General features: G+C 51.6%; 1 protein-coding gene across 3 annotated transcripts in view; it reads left to right on the top strand.

The window, feature by feature from the left end:
* Window positions 1–2,372: 2,372 nt before the first annotated feature.
* MYT1 (myelin transcription factor 1) overlaps window positions 2,373–20,018 on the top strand; it is a 62,807-nt gene continuing 45,161 nt past the window's right edge. For all 3 annotated transcript variants that reach the window (XM_043883686.1, XM_043883687.1, XM_043883685.1), the window contains exon 1: window positions 2,373–2,774. The gene's annotated coding sequence lies outside the window, so the exon portion shown is untranslated. The remainder of the gene's footprint in view (window positions 2,775–20,018) is intronic.

Raw genomic sequence — 20,018 nt, 5'->3', positions numbered from 1 at the left:
GCTGGGAGACTTGGTTTGGAATCATCTCTCCCGCCGGGCTCGGGGACTGTCGAGTGCCAGTCCTGACTGCGCGAACAAAGGGCCCTCGGGCGAGGGAGCGCTGTCCAACGTGCTGATCAGATCCAGGCGCGTCTGGACCCTACCACTCAGGCTGACAAAGCTGCGAAACCTTAAAACTTGGGGCTAAGTCCCTTCCTGGCTCCCTTCCTGTAGTCCTCCTTTGTTCTCTTGATGGAGTGGGAGGGAGATTTTGAACCTTTACTCATCAAAACCTGTCTTCTGAACCGGCTCTTGCAACGATGACCTCCTGGGGTTGGGGGGGGGGGAGGCTCCTAGGGCTTCTCCCCAGGTTCTTGGAACAGGCAGCAATTTGAAGTTGCTGAGCTCGTTGGAACGCTCCCTGAGCAGACTCAGGTGGATACTAGAGGCCACACTCCGGACCCCCAGGCTGCCTGCCTCAGGAGCCTGTTGTTCAGCGGGCAGGTGTGAGAGCTGCAGGTTCCTGAGTGTGTGGGCTGATGGAGTCTGTTACTTGCCATCCCAGGTCTTTCTGTCACACACACTGATCTCTCCCTGTGTTACCTCTTGCTTGCTGCTGTTTCCTGCATCTGAGTGTTCCATGTCTGAATTACATGCTTTCATGAAACACTGGGTATTGTGGGGGAATCGGCTGATTCAGCACTGGCTCTCCCTTGATTCCGTCTCCAGCCTGGAACAACAGTGCGCAGGGCTGTCTGAGCCTGCAGTCTGCCGATAAGAGTTTAATAGAATTTCTGAATGCCAAAGGTTTAGGATGTAAAATATCCCAGTACTTGCAGTGTGTCCAGAGGAGGCAGGAAATGGCTTTTGAAGAGAGCTCTTAACTGAACGTGTCCTTCTATGCTAATGGGTGTGAGCTTAGGAAAGAATAAAAACAACGTTAGGCAGTTGTGGCCGGGGCCACAAGCTGTTCTCATCTGGCTGATTAATATTTCATCCTCAGTTTGACCAGCGAGGGCTTGCCTTTATTTCTTATTGCTCAAATTAAGAGATTGCTTTGAGTGCATTTTGTCTTTTATTTGTTGAGAATAATGTGTGTGTAAGAACTGAATATACTTATTTTCAGCATGAATCTCCTTGGTTTACATGCAATGTGGGAGCAGCTCTGCAAGTTGAAAGTAACTGCTTGTGGAGGGTTTTTCCCTGCCCTTCAAAAACATTCTCTTAGAGAAAGCTAAATGTTTTGGTTCTGTCTCACTCATGCTTTTGGTGGTCCGAGCCCTTCAGTGCTGATTGACGTGGGACACACACACATTGTGTTCCCGCATAACGTACCAAAAACTGATACTTGCTGTCTGTCGCAATCTCTGCACTGAATTTCTGGGCCATGGGTCTCGCTGGCCATCTCGCCGGCCTGTGACAGTCCATTCTGTGCAAGTGTCTGGAGTTCGGCGTGTGTTGTGTTTCACAGTGCAGTTTCTGACAATTGGATTATGATAATGAACAATTGCTTGCTAGCTTTGTCTGTAAGAAGAGGGACTTCAGATAGTAAGCAAGAATCCCCAGCTCCTGGCTACTCTCACTGACAAAATTCCTACATTTATCCCTAAGTGTGGGGAAAAAAAATCACAAGCCTGACATCTAAGAAAGTAAACAGTTGGATTACTTAAAGAGTGGGTGGGCACTTCCATTGTGTGTGTTATCAATTTTTTCTCTCCTGATTTTCATTGGCTAGCTCCCTGCAGGCAGTTTGAAAAAAACTCAAAAAGATGGAACTTGAGTGGTGTGCTTCCTTCTGGCTGGGAAAAACTCAGAGGTCTCAAGGTATAGGATACATGTGTCTTCCAGAGTACTCAGGCTTTCTGTGAGAGCATTTTATGATTTTCAGACTGGAAACAAAAAGGAAATGTATGATAAAGGCAAAGTCTCTTTTCCTCACCTGCTCTTTGTGTATATGACTCTTTTTTGGTCTGTGACCATAGGAACCTTATGCACTTAAAAAATATATACATATCCATTTAAGTCACTGATACTTAGATATGCAGATGAGCCACTATGCACCCCTCCTGGCTCATCTGAGTAATAAATTCTGCAGTCCGCTCTTTATGATGGTAGGTCATATTCCTAACCACCAATAAATATTGTAAAGTACTTTCGCTGCAGCCGTGCTAACCCAGGGCATCTGTCATTCCGGTTGCTGCTATTAGGAATTATTGGACTGAACCACTGGTGGAGAAAGCAGAGGGGGGTGAGCCTGGTGGTTGTGACGTGTACTGCCCTTTTGTGTGTTTTGCATAAAAAACTCCAAATCGTGCTGCATATTAATTATGAATCAGTGTGGGCAAACGCGGGCACCTTCTGCTGGCTGAGGCTTGGAGCAGGAGACAGGGGCTCTGAGGGCCTGGGCACCTCTCGCTCCCCGTCAGCAGATCCATCTTTCTGATGCTATACTGTAAATTTATTTCACCTCGGAGAGTAAACAGATATATTGGAGCCCCAAGGGTTCATGGGTAGCGTATTTACAAAGGAGTCTCTCCGCCAGCCCGTGCCACCGCTGCTAATGAGAGCGGTCATTAAGTAAATGAGACGTCGCCTTCAGCTGGCTTAGGAGTTCGCACACTAAAGGGAGAAGATATTTAATTGAAACCCGCACACAGGCTTCCCCACATGTGACCGCTGGAAGCGAGGCAGCCGCCTCGCCTCTCCTCCCGTCCATCCGCACCCCCCATGTAAATTTCATGATTGCTTTCCGTGATGTCATTTTGAAAGAGGACAGACAATAGCTGTGGGGAAAGGTAAGTCAATGTTATGTTCTTTTGCTGACAAAGGCAGATGCCCAGTGCTTGGCTTTTCCCCTCGGGTGGAGACGGGGAGAGGGCGCGCGCAGAGTTAATTTCTAAGATGAAGGCTTTCTTTGCTGGAAGAACAGGTCTGAGGATGGCTTTTTAAAGCCGCTCTGTTGGACCGAGGCTTTCTCTTCCTCCTGGGTCTGCCGGCGGCTGTTTTCCTCCGTGTTCTCTGTCCCTCCTTGGCTTGCTCACGCGTTTGGCTTCTCCGATAATTTAGTGAACACATTGTGCGTCTGACAGAAACGACATTGGGGGACCTGGTGTTGAGACGAAAACTTTATGTGCTTTTCTGGAAGAGGAACACAGATGTATCTGCAGCCAGGGGACCTGGCAGCTGGGTTCCCTGGGAGAACGCTGGCTCCTTAGGCAGAAGACCGCTCTGCAGCGGGGACGCCGTCCGGACCGCGTTTGTGCCCCCACCCAAGACGGAGTAGAGATGGTCATGTGAGCGCCCTGTCTTTGCGTGTCACGTATTTCTAAACTTAAGGGTGCGTGTCTGTGGGATAGACGCGCTGTTCCCTTAGGCTCCTTTTCTCGCTATGTGATCGGGGTCACGAGTGTGTTTGTTTATGGCGCTAGTAACTGGATTTTTGTGTTTAAAACTACAAATCAGGCTTAGCCAAGAAGTCTGTGTGAGCCTTGAAAGATATGATGCCTTTGCCTCTAGGGTGATGTGTTCTGGGCCGTGGACTTTGTCCGCTGGATTCACTTTCCTCTTTGTGAATCAGGAAGATAAACAAGCCGCCAGCAGCTCCTGGGTTATGGTGTGGCGTGCCCTTGTCGCGAGAGTTGCTCCTTTTAAGTCACAGAGGGCTTCTCTGCTCTCGGCATTACCTTTGCATCCAGGGACATCATTGGCTGGTAAAGTTGGGCTTTAATTTCTGAGACAAAACCTCTGAGAGGAGGGTCTGGTAGCAGGGTATGGGCTCAGTCCTGAGCCATCAGACTGTGTCACTTTAATGGCGATAACGGCTGTGATTGTTATCCTTTTGGGAGAGGGAGTTGAGAAATTTTGCTCCAGTGGTTAAAAGAAAAAAATCAGAGACCTGAGCACTGAGGCTAGTGGCTGAGTGAACAAAAGGCAGGAGAGCACTGGGGCGAACCTGGAGGAGGCGAGCCTCAGTCTTGGGTGAGAGGATGTGCCTGGACTTGGCCTCCTGACCCAGGGAGGCTGGGCGCGTGCTGGGGAGAGGCCCAGGTTCCTCACCACCAGATCTCCCCGTCCTGGCCCTGTGGCTGTGACTCTCACATCTTTCCATATGGCCCTGCTGATTAATGGTAAACAAAAGAACGGGAGAGCGGCAATTGGAGTTTTGTGGTGCCAGTGGGGAGGGCTGGACCAGAGTTGTTGGCTATGCAGAGGAGGCTTGCTTAGGGTTTACAGGACAGTTTGTTTGCAAAGAGAAGGAAGTAGCTTCATGACTCCTCTGTCCTGCAGAGCTGGAGATGGGGGCCCCCACCTCCTGGGTACTCACAAGGGTGTCTGCTGATCCAGGGGCTGAGCGGAGCCTCAGAGCTGGCCATGGAGGCCTTGTATGCTGCAGCTCCTTGGGTTCTGGCCCTTTTGAATGATGGCCCTAGACATGGGCATGGGAACTCACCCAGGGCAGAGGGGCTACCTAAGTAGGCGGGGCAGGGGGGGATGTAGTGGTCCTTGTGACTTCAGGCATTTCCCACAGGTCTGGAGGCAGCCCCAAATACTGGGAGCCGATGCTCCAGACTCTCTTGGAAGGTTCTGGCAGGAGCAGCGGTCACCTGTCACCCTGAATGCTTCTGATGCCTGAGGGAGGAGGACCTGCTCTGAGATGCCCCCACACAACGGGCAGAGTCTTTGGGGTTGTGAAGAAGCTCTGTCCCTGGGGTCACAGAAGATTATCCTGGAAAGTCCTGTCTGTGCCCAGAGGCGTCAGGGAGAGGCCAGTAGAGAGAGTGCTGGCACAGGAGCGTGCTCTGGGCACTCAGACCCCACCAGAGAGCTGACCCGCAGCCACCCTTTCTGCGTGAAGCTTGGCCTGTCCCCTGGCCTTGGCTGGGGTGGGTGTTCTCTCTGATGCTGCCTGGAGTCAGGGGCCTTCCTCTCTGGACCCCTGTCCTCTTCTGACCTGGAGTCATCAAATGTGCCCACAAGGACCCGGGTGACTCTGTGTGATGGAGCGGGGGCACAGGGGGTCTGAGCCAACTCTGGGAACTGGTCTGGGGGGCCTGGGGTGTGTGTGTGTGCAGCCCACCCCCCTGCTGGTGGTGCCTGGCCTGGGTGATGGCTGCATGGTTTGGAATGCTGATTCGCACGGCCAAGCACTGGGCAGAGAGGGCAGGATGAGGGACCTGCAGACTGAGAGCGTGTGAGAAGTGCCCCTAGGCCTTCGGCTGCTGCCCTGATGTCTGGTGGGGGCTGAGGCACTTCCGCTCTGGTGAAGAGAGAGTGAGGGAGAGTTTGCTCACACCCTCCCCCGCCTCCAACGGCCTGAGCTAGGGAGGGGGGCCCGGAGCGACCAGAACACCCAGGTCAGCACTAGGCCTGGAGTGGACAGAGAGGCAGGGCCCAGGGTGGCTCCTGGGAGAGCGGGGGCTGCCCTGTCACCTGACCCCACTTCTTCAAAGAAGATGATTGGGCGACCAGTGAGCCTCGGCTGCTGAAGAGAGAAACGCCATCCTGGGCTTGGAAGACCCCTCTAGACCCACTTCTTGCTGGCTGTTACCCTGTGGAAAGCTGGACCCGGGAGTTGAGAGGGGGGGCCTGGCCAGGGGCCCTCCCCCGACCCAGCTCCCAACCCTCCTGTCTCCTCCTTCCATGTATGCTCACTCATGAATAAACCAGAAGCTGGTTGTCTACAGAGGTAGTTTAACAGGAATTTTACAGGGACAGTCTTTGGGAGCGGGCATCATCGGGAGATTGGTCAGCCTGGGTGGAAAACACTGTTTCTCGGGCGTGCGAGCAGTGCCCTGAGCTGCCCCCATGCCTGCCTGCTCCCTGGAGACCCCGCCGCCCTCTCAGGCCCCTCCTGGGTGCTGGCCAGGCTCTGGGGTCCTCAGTGTACATTCTGTTTTTCACAGATGGCTGAATTTCCCCCAAATGTTGTTTAAAAAACCCTCAAAACAAACCGGGAGGCGTTTTCCACCTGACTTACAAAGGCTTTGCTCTCAGACGAGTTCTGGGCTGGCTCCAGAGAGAGCAGAGCGGAGACTGCTCGCCAGCAGGGAGCACAGTTCTCTTGGTCGGCCTCCCTCTTGTCAGAGCCGGCATCTAGATGTCCATCCTCCTTCCCTCTTTCATTTTTATTTATTGTTTGTAAATGCAGTGTTGTTTTAACCAGATGCACTGAAAGGAGGAGGAGGTGTAACCTGCCTCCGTCAGGATTAGTCCCGGATGGAGGGCCAGAGCCCTTGCCCGAGGGCTGGCGCTCTGAGACCCCAGGACCCCTTCCGCTGCTCGGGCACCTGGAGGGGCCACGTGGGCCTGTGTGGACATGCCTGATGTGAGGGGTTTCTCGGGATGGCAGACTGGGAGCAGGGCCGCGTGCGTGTGGGGTGTGCCGGGGACAGGCCCTTGGCACCGCGGGGTTCAGGGTGGTGGGCAGGGAGAGGCGTGTGTCCATCCGGGCGTGCCATCTGGCTGAGTTGCCGCCAGACAAGCCCTCACGCCTGGCTTCACACCTTGATCCCGGTTGACATGGGTTTGAGGGCTCTGGTGGAAGCCACCTGGGGCCTCTTCTTTTCTCCCGTTTCGTGGCCTAAAAACTCCACACTAAAGCAGCAGCGTGAGAGAGAGCTCCCCGGGGTTCCAGGCTGGACGGGCTGCCCTCCCTTCAGCCTGCACTCAGCGCCCCCATCTCTCTCAGCTCAGACTCCAGACCCAGGGCCCTCCTGCCCCTGGAAAGGGGAAGGGTCCAGCTTCTGTCCAAGGGGTCAGGAGCTTGCTGCTCTTATTCCTTATTCCTGTGCCTGCTTTCCATGGTCCTAGCCGGTCAGATACCCTGAGGTGCAGGCCCAGGTGTGACCCAGCTTCCCGCACATCAGGCTGAGTCTCTGGAGTCTTCACTTGACTTCAGGGTATAAAGTGGCTCTGCCACTGTTGTCCGCATGGGCTGCCCAGTGGTTTCTGAGTGAAGGAGCTGCCAGGAGGCATCTCACAGACTCAGAGCTGACCTGTGACATAACTGAGGTGCTCGGGGACAGTGACTGTCCTAGGGCTCCCAGACCCAATGGTTCAGAACGGCCTGCTTGCTCATTGGACTCTGCTAAGCAGTACATTGGTTTGCTAACCAGTGATTTTCACATGTAATTGTGCAGCATCTCATACAAATTCCAGATCTGCACAGCCTGACTTCCCAGGACCCTAGACCTCCCAGGAGGCCATCCGGACCACACTGGCCCTCGCTGCCCTTCTTGGTGCTTCCCCATTGCCTGGGAGATGTCCTTAGTCTGTCTTCCAACCTGATTCTCCATCCCCTATCCAGGCCACGCGGAGACCCCTGGCCCATCTCCTGTCTCCTTTCACCTCCAGCTCCTCTTTCAGCCCCAAACAGATGCCATGCAGGTCTCTTGGTGTTCCTCCCAAGAGCTGCAGTCATGCCCTAAGTGTTTCGTTGTTGAAACATCTCTGCTATCGTGTTGCATCAGCCTTGCGGGTGTTCCCACCTGCCTTGGAGGGGGGCCTGCAGGCCACCAGGTTGGGGTGCCCAGCGGGCAGTGTCCCCGCACTTGGTTCTGGCCCACACACGGGTACTGGCCTGGGTGCCCTTATAAACTCAGGCCCTGGGCTGTCAGTGCTGGGCTGGACACAGCCAGGGAAGGTTCTGAATCCAGGTGGGAAGAAGAGCTACTTAAGGGTCGGCTTCTGAGTTTTCTCTCCACAATCTGAGTGGATGTGCTGTCAGCCAGGGTGGAAAGTTAGTCTCTGTTGTCCATGCTGAGGGGTGTTTCTTTCTTTATTATTTCTTTATTATTATTTATGCTTCTTTTTAGTATTTTAAATTTATTAATTATTTTAAATTGGAAGATAGTTACAATATTGTGATGGTTTTTGCCATACATCAACATGAATCAGCCATGGGTATACATGTATCCCCCCCATCCTGAATCCCCCTCCCACTTCCCTCCCCACCCTAGAGGGGGTGTTTCTGTTATTACCTTTTAGTGATCTAGTTGTGTTCTGGCTAAATAGCTTAGATTTTTGTGTATCTCCTTTTATTTCATGAAGCCCAGCCCCCAACACTTCCTGAGGTCTCATTTTGCACCAGAGCAGGTTAGCTGTGAGGTCCCCTCCCCCAACACACATAAAGCAGCACTTTTCATGATGTGTAAGCGGTCGTGAGGAGCTGTGAGCTCACTCGCCTTCCGTCATCCTGAGGCTCTGATGCTTCCGGAAATGCCACTGAAGCTGGCAGAGAAACCCACGGAGACCCGAAGTCAGTACCTCAGTCCAAAGTGAGAGAAAAGGCGGGTTGGATTTGACCTTGAATTGCAGCTAGCAAACTTTTTAGCCCCCTCAAAGGCTCCACAGTGGTGTGTAATGGCACAAGTGAGGACTTCTGGGTCCTGGCTTCCCTGAGCCAGCTGCAAGTCACACGTTCCGTCTCTGGGTTCAGAACCTGCTGCGTGGAGTGGGAGGCCTGCGCTCTCATGCTCAGCCGGCACCTCTGGTGTCTGGGGGACCCGGAATGGGCTCTGCTGTGACAGTCAGAGTCCCACTCCTGCCCTGATGCCGTCCCAGAGAGCATCCCGACAGCTCCTGAGCATGCGTGTCAGCGCGAGGGTGGGGGTGGGGGGCACAGGGCCTGGAGGGGCTCTTCCCACCCCATCATGCCCCCTCCCGGTGATGGACCCCTCACTGCCCAGAGCCCTTTGGAGGCGGCTGCCTCTGGTCGGCGTGGTTTGCGTGCTGTCCACATTCTGCCTTGTTGGCGCCCTGTGGGCTATGCATGCCCATCCAAACTGGGAAGCTAGTGTGTGCAGCCCCCTGGTATTTCTCACTTAAAGGCAGGAGAGGGGGCTGTCCCTGAGCAGTGCAGGAGGCTGATAGGTGGGTGTCTCTGCTGGCCATGCCTACACCGAAAACCAGTCACTGCACGGGGGGGCCACTCCGAGCCCTGGGGCTGGGGCTATGACGTCAGCCCCCCTGGGCTCGCTCTCCTCCCCCAGACAGCAGTGCTTCCAGTCTGGAGTTAGAGGGATGGGCGTGGGAGAGGGAGAGTGGACTGCTGTCAGAAACCCCTCCCTCTGACTGCGAGGCCCCGGAGCTGCCTGGACCTCCCACTCTCCTGCCTGGTCCCCTCTCCTTCTGAATTGGACATGAGCCAGGGCAGAGACAGGCCTCAAGGGACCCTGGAGCAGCTTGGTTTTATTCTGTTTGTACAATGAAAGCCCGTTCTAGTCGAGTTAACTGCAAGAGCCTAAGTAAAGTGTGGTTCCCAGAAAGGGGGAAATGGCCATTTTCCCTCTTCTGGGCCAGACAGTTCTGACTCCCACAGGGGATATTCAGGGAACTCTGGGAACTGTGGGTGGGCACAGGCCATGACTGACACCTTCCCTGGCTCCTCCCCAGCGTGCATCCAGACTTGGTCGGTCAGTGGGTCAGGGGAGTGGGGAGAGGCCCCCAGCCCAGCACCCCCATGCACCGAGTAGCTGTGCTGTGCCTGTTTCCTGGGCTTCTCCAGCCCCCTGTCCTGGTCATTCCTCTTGGCCTCGGGGGTTGAGGGAGGGCAGAGAGCTCCCCATGAGCTGCCTGCCCCTGACTCCTCGTCCAGGGGTGAGGCGTGTGTGCCCGGATGGAGGTTGAGGTCGGGATCACTTGTCCTGACCCCTGGTGTTGAACTCCGTTTGTGTGGGGAGGCTTTCTGAGAAATCCTGTGCGCCTGCCTGGAGCAGGCAGCCTGCCGCCCACGCTCCTGCTCCCTGCACCTGCCTGGGCGCCTGAGTCCTGGCTCCCACCATTGTGCCTCTTCCAGGACACTCAGCCCGCCCTGCGGCTGCGAGGGTCCCCACCCCTCATCATCTGGGGGCCGTCCCCTGCTGGCAGGCTCCCTGACAGGCCGCCTGGAGAGCCAGTCCTGTGATGGGGTTTGAAAAGTCATCATTACTGCCCGGCTGTTTAGCTGTTGTTTTTACAGCGTGGGTAAGTTTAAAAGAAATAATAATAATCATATAAGAAAGACTCAGCCACAGTAAGCCTGCAACATGCTATTTGCATTTTTAAGGAAACACTTCTTTGAGACAGCCTGGGTGAAAGGTCACTATTTGCATATAAATGGAAAAGAAAGTGTACGATGCTGGAAGTTACATCTATATTATTTTCTCAGCAGTGAGCTGCTGTTGGAGAGATTAGGGGACGTGGCTTGCGTTTGGCTTTTATTGAATAGAGAAAGCACCAGCGAGGCTGATTTAGAAGCAAAATAATGAGAAACGTGCAGAGCGATGGAACTGCCGACTCCCCTGCCCCCACTTCTCTCCTCTCATTTTCACCTAAACTCAGCAAAAGCAGGTCTGTCTTTGCTCCACTCAGCAAGTCTTCATTTTACTTCTCTCTGAATTCCAGCAAAAAAAAAGAAAAAAGAAGAAAGAAAAAGAGCAAAACTTGCCCTCATTTCCCCATCAGTCCTGTTTGCATTTCCTGCCAAAAGCTGATCCGATGGGTGGTACACCAGTGCTGCCTCCAGACCCTGGAAACCAGGTCACAGACAGGCCTGGAGCAGAGAAGGGGGTGGGGAAGGGGGAGGGGGAGGGGCTACCCAGGTCAGCGCTCCTAGGGGCGCCAGGCACCCCACCCGCCAGCTCCCGGCCCAGGACCTGCAGTGACCAGGGCAAGGGTGCTACTCCCTTTTGGATTTCCAGGCTTGTCAGATTCCCCTAAGGGCCCGCCCTGCCCTGGCTGTCCCCGGCTCTCCAGCAGGTGCGGGGAAGACAGCCTTGACCCAGGACATTTCTTCTAGGAACAGTTCTGGGACTTGGGAAGCTGAAGGGCTCTGAGGAGACCCTGGGGTTCAGCTTCAAGCTCTCATCACAGAAGCCTCCACTGACTGCCTGTTACTGAAATCTCACCCCCAACCATGTTATTTTTAAAAATATTTAGTTATTTAGCTGTGCTGAGTCTTAGTTGCAGCACATGGGATCTTTAGTTGTGGCACATGGGGTCTAGTTCGCTCACCAGGGATCGAACCTGAGCCCCTTGCTTTGGGAGCTCAGAGTCTTAGCTACTGGACCACCAGGGAAGTCCCAGATGTTTTTTGAAACCATCTCAAATTCACAGAAAACTTTTCAGATATAGGACAATCTTTTTTCTGACTCACTGGAGGTATATCTTCCAACCTGTGCCCATCACCCAGAGGGGTTTCCAATGAAAAAGTTCTCTAGAACCACCATCACTTGGGTGGTCTGGTCCTCAACAGCGTCTCAATAGTGGGCTCGGGACCACAAAGTGTGTTGGTCTAGGTCAGGCAAGACTTGCTCTTGGCGACGCCCACTGTAGCTCTTTCCCCAGGTTGGGTGTTGCCATCCCAGTGTCTCTCTAGCTGCAACAACACTTTCCCCTTTGCAATGAATAAGTATTGGGTTGGCCAAAAGTTCATTTGGGTTTTTTTCCACTAACCCTAACACCTTACAGAAAACCCAAGCAAACTCTTTGGCCAACCCAGTTACTTTGAGGGGAAATGACGAATTCTTCCTCAAACCACCAATTTCTTCATTTTTATTGATCTCTGAATAGACTCACAGTTTATTTTAATCCAGTGGATTATAATCATTATTTTGGTGCTAAGATTGTTCTGCTGGATAGGGGGACCTACCAGTGCTGGCAATTGTGTCCTTCTGAGGTGTGTGTGACTCTCTGAGCTCTCCCAGCCTCGGGCCTGGAGCCACCCCTGGATCTAGTGTGGACGTGCTCCCAGCCTTTCAATGCACATGTATGTGACATGCACACACACCTGGACTTTCTTGTTGAAAACCACAGGTTCATCCTGACAGCTCTGACTCCAATTCCCCCTAGGATACTTTCTAGATTTCTCCCTCTCCACATGTGTGACTCCTTCCTCACTGCTGTGAGAAATCAGGCTCCTTAATAAGCTTACTGTTTGATCAGCCTTGTTTCTGTGCTGGGCCGCTCCTTACCCTTCCACATGCGCTTGTCCCACCTGTGGGCTCCAACACTTGCTCTTGAAGGACGCCCTGCACTCCGCTCCAGACCGGGCCTTCAGGCGCCCCATTTCCCTGGGAACATAGGTTTATGGGTTGTGGGGCAGGACAGACCCAGCAGGATTCACGGCCTCAGGACCAGACTCTCAGCCGCTGCTGGCTGCCCATGTGATGCTGAGAGTCACGTTTATTCATTTATTTTCACTGCTAGGGCAATCACACGCACCAGATTATTTCTCATACAAGCTTTGCTTTTCTTGTAGCTAATTTTCCTTGTCCCTTGTTAACTTTCTTAGTGTCCAATGGGGAGTGTGCTTTTGAGACTGTCTGGGGAGGGTTTTTATTCTGTTGGGTTGGTGAATGAGGATTGAGATGAAAGTAGGAGAGAATTTTTCCTTTTGAGTGGGAGCTGTGTTTATTTAGTTGTCCTTGGGACTCTACGGGGGATCGGGTCTGGGACCACCCATCCAGGATTCCAAAGTCCATGGATGCTCCAGTTCCTCATATGGAATGCTGGAGTATTTCCTATAACCTACACACATCCTCCTTAGATTTCAAACTATCTATCTCTAGGTTACTAAGAACAGCTACTACAATGTAAACTTGGGCTTCCCTAGTAGCTCAGGTGGTAAAGAGTCTGCCTACAATGCGGGAGACCTGGATTCGAGCCCTGGGTTGGGAAGATCCCCTAGGAGAGGGCATGGAAACTCACTCCAGTATTCCTGGAAGAGCCTGGAGCTGGAGAGGAGCCTGGTGGGCTATAGTCCATGGAGTCGCAAAGAGTCAGACATGACTGAGCGACTAAGCACAGCACAGCACAATGTAAATGCTGTGCAAATCGTTGCAAATCAAGTTTTCTTTTCGGAACTCTCTGGAATTTTGGAGGGAGTGTTTTCCGTCCATGTTGGTTGACTCTGTGGATGCAGATCATGCAGACGTGGGGACACTGTACTGGATTTCAGGGCCCAGACTTTCAGTGGGTGTGGTCAGTTCAAAGCACCCCGGCTTTGGGGCGGGGTGCTGAGCTTCCAAGGGTGCCTAAGGCCTGCTGAGGGCTGCGGAGGCTGGCCTCTCCAGGCCAGATGCACAGGCGGGACACAGGGCGTGTTTGCCTGGTTGGCTCATCGTGGGAGGAGGGTCCTGCTGCGGTGGAGGGGACCTGCGTGTGCTGCCCTGGGCCCTGGTGCCGCTGCTGTGCAGAAGCACTGGTCTTCTCCTGGCCTGTGTCCCCAGAGTGGTTGTGGGGTGGGGTGGGGTCTGAGGCACCTCGCCCCACCCCCGACGGCCCATTCCACATCACTGCCTATACCCTAGCCATCCTCTGCCTATACCCCTGGACACAGCCCTGCCTGGGTTGCAACTGGGTCTTCTGGTGGGCCCCAGATCACAGGCTCACAGAAGCCAGGCTGGGAGAACTAAAGGCAGCCCACCAGACCTTCCTCCCGTACAAGAGACTCCGGGGTGGGGGTTGGGGGGGCTCGCTGCCCCTCCCCCGAGCCTCTGCACCACTAATCTAATTTCTGTTTCTATGAGTTTGCCATTTCGGGACATTCCGTAACTGAAGAACAGTACAATATGTGATCGTTTTGTCTGACTTCTTCCACTGAGCCTGATGGTGTTGAGGTTCATGCGCTTTTTATTGCCAAATACCATTTGGTCATATTTTATATTGTCCATTCAGCAATCAATGGACATTTGGGTTGTTTCCTTTTTTTGGCCAGTGTAAATAAACCTGTGATGAAGAGTTGTGTACAGGGCTTTGTGTGGTCATGTATTTTCATTTCTCTTGGATCTGTATCTGGGGGTAGAATTGCTGGATTCTGTGGTAAGTCTATGTTTAGTATATTGATGGACCACCAGACTGCTTTCCAAATCAGCAGTGCCATTTTATCCTCCTGCCAGCAGGGTACACAGGCTCCAGTGTCTCCACATCCTGCCCAATACTATTGTCTGTTTTTTTTTTTTCTTTTTAATTATAGCCATTTTAGTGGGTGTGCAGTATGATCATGTTGTGGTTTTGACTTGAGTTTCCTTGATGACTAGATGACGAGCATCTTTTATTGACCATCTATATGTTGTCTTTGGATGAATGACTGTTCAAATCCTTTGTTCGCTTTGTTTTTTGGCCACACCCAAAGGCTTGAGGGATCTTAGTTCCCCAGAAAGTGCCAAGTCCTAACCATTGGCCTGCCAGGGAATTCCCCTTTGCCCACTTTAAAATTGAGTTAGTTTGTCTTATTCTGGAGTAGTATGAGTTCTTTCTGTACTCTGAATTTGTTATTGTTATTCAGTCGCCAAGTCATGTCTGACTCTTTGTGACCCCATAGACTGTAGCACACCAGTCTCCTCTGTCCTCCACTATCTCCCAGAGTTTTCTCAAATTCATGTCCATTGAGTTGGTGATGCTATCTAACCATCTAATCCTCTGTCGTCCCCTTCTCCTCCTGCCCTCAATCTTTCCCAGCATCAGGGTCTTTTCCAATGAATCGGCTCTCCCCATCAGGTGGCCAAAGTATTGGAACTTCAGCTTCAGCATCAATCCTTCCAATGAATATTCAGGTCTGATTTCCTTTAAGATTGACTGGTGTGGTCTCCTTGCAGTCCAAGGGACTCTCAAAGAGTCTTCTCCAGCACCACAATTTAAAAGTATAAATTCTTTGGCGCCTAGCCTTCTTTATGGTCCAACTCTCACATTTGTACATGACTACTGGAAAAACCATAGCTTTGACTATGTGGAGCTTTGTTGGCAAGGCGATGTCTCTGCTTTTTAATACGCTAAGTTTGTCACAGCTTTCTGTCCAAGGAACAAATGTCTTTTAATTTTGTGGCTGCAGTCACCATCCACAGTGATTTTGGAGCCCAAGAAAATAAAATCTGTCACTGCTTCCACTTTTTTCCCCTTCTATTATCCATGAAGTGGATGGGACTGGATGTCATGATCTTAGTTTTTTTTGTTGTTGTTCACTTTTGAAAAATTTATTTATTTTTAATTGGAGGACAGTTGCTTTACAATGCTGTATTGGTTTCTGCCATACATCAACATGAATCAGCCATAAGCATACATATGTTCCCTCCCTCTTGAACCTCCTTCCCACTTCTCCACCCCATCCCACCCTTCTAGGTTATTACAATTCTTCTTTATAATGATGAAAGTTGAAGTTGCAAGTGAATTTGCTTTGCTCTTTTGTATTTTGGTTGGAGATTGGGTTCTTATAAACTTTCAGAAGGAAAGCATATTTCCACTGGTTCACATGAAGTGATAATGCGACAATTTTTACTCTGTTAAGGGAAAATTTTTAATTATGCTAAGTAAAGTAAAGTCACTCAGTCATGTCCAACTCTTTGCGACCCCACAGACTGTATGTAGCCTACCAGGTTCCTCTGTCCATGGGATTTTCCAGGCAAGAGTACTGGAGTGGGCTGCCATTTCCTTCTCCAATGATCTTAGTTTTTTGAATGTTAAATTTTAAGCCAGCTTTTCCACTCTCCTCTTTCATCCTTATCAAGAGGCTCTATATTTCCTCTTCACTTTCTGCCTTTAAAATGATATCATCTGCATATCTGAGATTGTTGATATTTCTCCCGGTGATCTTGATTCTAGTTTGTGATTCATCCAGCCCAGCATTTCGCATGATGTACTCTGCATAGAAGTTAAATAAACAGGGTGACAATATGCAGCCTTGTGGTACTCCTTTCTCAATTTTGAACCAGTCAGTTGTTCCACGCCCAACTCTGTTGCTTCTTGACCCACATATAGGTTTCTCAGGAGACAAGTAAGGTGGTCTGATATTCCCATCTCTTTAAGAATTTTCCACAGTTAGCACAGTCAATGAAGCAGATGTTTTTCTGGAATCCCCTTGCTTTCTTTATGATCCAATGAATGTTAGCAATTTGATTGCTGGCTTCTCTGCCTTTTCTAAACCCAGTGTGTACATGTGGAAGTTCTTGGTTCACATACTGTTGAAACCTAGCTTGAAGTATTTTGAGCATTACCTTGCTAGCGTGTGAAATGAGTGCAATTATACACTAGTTTGAACATTCTTTGGCATTGCCCTTCTTTGGGATTAGAATGAGAACTGACCTTTTCCAGTCCTGTGACCACTGCTGAGTTTTCAAATTTGCTGACATATTGAGTACAGCACTTTCACAGCATCATCTAGGATTTGAAATAGCTCAGTTGGAATTCCATCACTTCCACTGGCTTTGTTTGTAGTAATGCTTCCTAAGGCCCACTTGACTTCACACTACAGGATATGTGGCTCTAGGTGAGTGACCATACCATCATGGGTGTTCGGTCCATTAAAGACCTTTCTTGTATAGTTCTTCTGTGTATTCTTACCACCTCTTCTTAATCTCTTCTATTTCTGTTAGGTCCTTGCAGTTTCTGTCTTTTATTGTGCCCATGCTGGCATGAAATGTTCCCTTGATATCTCCAGTTTTCTTGAGGAGATCTTTATTCTTTTCCATTCTATTGTTTCCCTCTATTTCTTTGCATTGTTCATTTAAGAAGGCCTTCTTATCCCTCCTAGCCATCCTCTGGAACTCTGCATTCAGTTGGGTATATCTTTCCGTTTCTCCTTTGCCTTTTGTTTTTCTTCTTTCCTGAGCTATTTATAAAGCCTCGCCAGACAACCGGTTTGCCTTCTTGCACTTCTTTTTTGGGGGGACGGTTTTGGTTACTACCTCCTATACAATGTTATGCAGCTCTGTCCAGAGTTCTTCAGGCACTCTGTCTCCTAGGTCTAATCCCTTGAATCTATTTGTCACCCCCACTGTATAATCACAAAGGATTTGATTTAGGTCATACCTGAATGGTCTGGTGGTTTTCCCTACTCAATAAAAGTCCCTTATCATGTATGTGATTTGCAAATGTTTTCTACCAATTTGTGGGTTCTCTCGTCACTTGATTGATGGTATTATTTAACTTCCAAAAGTGTTAAATTTTGATGATGTCCAGTTCATACATTTTTTTCTTTTCTCGCTTGTGATTTCTGTGTTGTATTAAAGAAACCACTCCTAACCCAAAGTCAGGAAGATTTACTCCTGTGCTTTCTAAGAGTATTAACTGGGATGTTTAGATCTCTGATCTATTATGCGAATTTCTACGTATGGTATGAGTTGGGTCTAACTTTATTATTTTGGCTTTTTTATGTCCCTACATCTGCCATATCAATTTTAGAATTAGCTTATCAACTTTTGCACACAAATGAAACAGCCTGAGAGGCCAAAAGTGGTCAGATACTGGTGAAATTCAGAAAATAACAGGTAGAATTCTGGGCCAGGACTAGGAGCCAAAGACTGAGAAAAGGGAGGGGAGGAGTCAGAGGGGAAGGTGATAGGATGGCCAGTGAAGCAGAAGGAGGAGAGGCTGGGGATGGGGCTGGAGCACCCCGGGGAGGAAGGAGGAACTGAGTGTGGGTGCAGGATGGGCAGGTGACCAGGACTTTACGGAGACCTTTCAAGGGTGCTGCTTTGGTGGAGGGCTGTGAGCTGGCGTGGGGAGTGGGGCCAGAGTCAGCTCTCCGGGGGTCACTTAAGAAATCAGATTGTGAAGGGTGTGGAGACGTGGAGCCCTGGGTCTGGGGTGTGGAATCCAGACAGATTGAGCTCTGTGAATGTGGACACCTCAAGCTTGTTGAAGAGTTGAGAAGCCCCAGGAAAGGGCCAATTAGGGGTTGAGCAAACATTTGAGAGGAAGACGGGCTGTGGTTGCTACTCCGAGGACACTTGTTTATGAAAAAAAGATTTTTTTGTTAACTATTTGTTGGCTGGTTGGTTGGTTGGCTCAGGTCTCAGTCGCAGCACGAAGGGTCTTGTGTCACAGGGATCGCTCTGGTGCATGGACTCTAGTTGTGGTGTGCCGGCTTAGTTGCTCTGCGGCATGTACAATCTTAGTTCCCTGACCAGGGATTGACCTGTGGACCTGCACTGCACGGTCCATTCTTAACCCCTGGACCACCAGGAACGTCCCTAAGGACACTTTAATTGGCAGTGGGAAGAAGAACCTGTCAAGCTTGGGGGGAGATGTGGCTCAGCCAGGATGGGACAGAGTGGGGAGAGAGGAAGGCAGGGGCTCAGGGTCTGACTGATTCCACCCATGGGAGCATGGGAGAGCCAAGATGTGGACTCCCACCAAGTGAAGACCCTCCCCCTTTGCTTGCTGGATGAGAGGTAGGTCACCAGAGACACAGAATCTAGTGTAGACCCTGAAGACATCTTGAAAGGAGTTTCTCATGAGCCCACAGGGTCTCTATTTCCAGAGCTAAACAGTCCACATGCCAAAGCGTCACGTGTTGGGGAGGCCTGATCCTATCCTGATTGGCCCTGAGCAAGGGCATCCTCCAGGACTCTGGCCTCAGGAGGGAGATGTCCTGCCCTGCAGCTCTGATGAGGCGGCTCACGGGCCCTGGTGGCATTTCTGAGCTTGTCTGTCTGCCAGAGTCCTGTGGGGCCTCTGTGGGGTCAGATGCTGGGACAACATGGAGCAGGTGGTCCTGAAGGGACATCACGGCCAAGGCCACTGTCCTCGCCACACGCTCCCACGCAGCCCCTTTGCTCTGTGCATCTGGGAGCAGGGGTCAGAACTCACTAGAGACCTCTGAGCCTAAAGAAAGGGATCTTGAGGAAAACCCTCCTCACTGCCGATTCCTGATAACGAGGACAGAGTCAGCCCTCCTCGCGGTCCCTGTGTGTCAGGCGTTCTAAGTCTCCGATGGCTCTCCCACCCTGTGATGGAGACGGTGGTTGGCAGGGCAGGTGCAGGTGTGAGGGCTGCCTCCACGGGCTGAATGTCCGCCAGCAGCACGACTGCTGGACGGGGCACCTGGGTCGCAACCCCTGTTGTGTGCAGGCCTTCCTTTGGCCTGGGGACTTCGTCATGATTTGGGTTTGGTTGGCGGGGGGCATCAAGTGCCTCCTCTGTGGCAGCCAGGGTGGACTGCGTCTTTGTTCTACTCTACGTGTCTGTACACGAGGGGTCTGGTCTGTGGGGACCTATGTGGGCCCAGTGGGAGACCAAGAGGGCCCCTGGTTTCTCCCAGCAAAGGAGAAGCACTGTCACATTTTACTGGAGTGACTGTGGTTTGCTATCAAAAGATTCCCAGGAAAAGGAAGGATTGATTGAAGGAATCCATCAATCATGGATCCTTGTGACATGGTTCTGGTCTGGTGTCATGTGTCTCCTGCAAATGTCTTCTGCATCCTGGGGGCAGTGCTGTTGAGAGGGAGTGATGCGGGGCAGGTGTCCTTAAGGCCCTTGTGTGAGGCCTGAGCGGGTGTGGGGCTGCGGACACGTGACAGACCACGGGGAATGTGGGCAAGGGGGAGAATTCCCTCAATAGGGCTTCTCCTGGGGAGAGAGCAAAGAGGCCCCTGTGAGCGGGCTCTCTCCTGGCAGAACACAGCGGGCCGTTGGCACAGACGGGGCTCTTCCACTGCTGGGCTTCTCTGGGGTTGGAGCGCTTCTTGGATACGTGCTGGGGGTCTATAAGGAGGGAACCATCCCTTTCAAAGATCTCAGGATGCCCCTTCCCTCCAATTCCCAGGGAGGCCTGCTGGGGTTAACCACTGTTTACACATGTCACCATGATGAGGAATTTCACTAGAGCCTCGCAGATCAGCCCAGGGTGCGGGTCTCTCATGGGAGGCACATGTGGAAAGGGAAGCCCACTTGTTCTGGGGATTCTGGCCTCCATTTTCACTGTGTCACGAGAGGCAGTCATTGTCCCTGTCTTTGGGTGCGGCACATACCCCGTGACCAGAACCATCCTTGTTGACTCATCTCCTGAGATTCCTCCCTTCCCTCCCCTTTGACGAGGACTATCTGCTCCCTCCTCACCACCCTCGCTGTTTGCCACACGCCCCTTGAGGCTCCAGGGCCCTAGGCAACTCCTGTCATGGTGTTGGTGGGCCTGTTTCTTCTCGCTGCCTGCTAATGACCTTGAGGTACCTGGCCCAAGATGTCTGGTTCCCAGCTCTCAGGCCGAGTTCAGTGCTTGCCTGTTCAGGGCGAGTTCAGGGCCGGCAGGTGACCCACAGCTCAGTGAGGGTGAGGCACGCAGTAGG

The sequence above is a fragment of the Cervus elaphus genome, chromosome 23, assembly GCF_910594005.1.
Source record: "Cervus elaphus chromosome 23, mCerEla1.1, whole genome shotgun sequence".
NCBI classification, from domain to species: domain Eukaryota; kingdom Metazoa; phylum Chordata; class Mammalia; order Artiodactyla; family Cervidae; genus Cervus; species Cervus elaphus.
The sequence above is the reverse complement of the archived record's forward strand: the minus strand, read 5'-3'. Positions and strand labels throughout refer to the sequence as shown.